Source organism: Chrysochloris asiatica, unplaced genomic scaffold (genome assembly GCF_000296735.1).
Source record: "Chrysochloris asiatica unplaced genomic scaffold, ChrAsi1.0 scaffold00013, whole genome shotgun sequence".
Lineage (NCBI taxonomy): Eukaryota > Metazoa > Chordata > Mammalia > Afrosoricida > Chrysochloridae > Chrysochloris > Chrysochloris asiatica.
Genome location: NW_006408531.1, coordinates 10,890,870 through 10,891,993, shown reverse-complemented (window position 1 = coordinate 10,891,993; position 1,124 = coordinate 10,890,870).

Here is a 1,124-nt window from a genome sequence, read left to right as displayed (position 1 = left end):
GTAGCTTCCTCCCCCCCCACCCCCCGGACTTCCCGCCTCGGCTTCCCCTTCCGTCCACACCCCTGCCTCCGAGCGGCAGCACTTCCCGGAAAGTTGTTGCGGCTTCAAGTCTAAAGTTTAGGGGGCTCTGGGCTGAAGGCGACCGCCGCTCCGCCTCCCTCCGCCGCCATTTACTGCGCCCCGGCCCGGCCCCCAACGCGCCCGCACTAACACTGACAGCGGCGGCCGCGCTCCAGACCCGGATGTGAGACCGGGAGGAGAGAGCGCGAGAGGGAGAGAGAAACACCCACCGGGCTGGCTCGACCACTCCCGGGAGAGGGAACCCGCAGCGCCCTCTAGTGTCCAGAGCCCGCAGCTCCTGGCCGGGCCAGCCTGCACTCCCAGGAAGCCGGGACCTGGAGGAACGGCGTGCTGCTCATGCAAGAACAAGAGAACTTAGATGGGCACTGTAGTGTGCATTGCTTCCAAGCTTCTGGCACTAAACGTTTAATAAATATTTGATTGGAAGGGAGCATGTTGTTCAGGTTATTGTATCTCTTTATACCTTTTTGATGACAGATATTACCGTAGATAATTTAATATGTTTTCAGTTCTTCAGGTCTTAAAGTCCATGAAACCTTACTGAAGTGAACGCAGCTGAGACTTATTACGCTCTTGTCTCCAAGCTGTGTTTACCTGAGAAACAAAATTTGCTGAATAGAGGAAACAACTGTCAGTTTTCCTCTTTGAACAAGGTCATTCCGATCACCACAAGCATAATGTTGTTGTAAAGTGCCGTCGAGTTGGTTCCGACCCACAGCGACCTCGTGTTAGGTTTCCGAGGAGCAGCTGGTGAGCTTGAACCGCCTACCCTGCAGTTCAAAGGGCTTTGCAGTCCAGGGCATTAACCCACAGCGCCACACGGGGACTCAGAGCAACTCTATAAACGCTTGGGAGTCCCGGTATGGCGCTGCGGGTTGATACTCCAGACTGCAGGTCGGTTTGAACTGCAAGGTCAGTGGTTTAAGCTCACCAGACGGTCCTAGGAAATTCTATACAGTGTTCTTATGGGTCGGAAGTGACTCTGGGTCACCTAACAACAACATAAACCCATGTGGGCCTTGTGTGGACTACTGGGGCTCCCT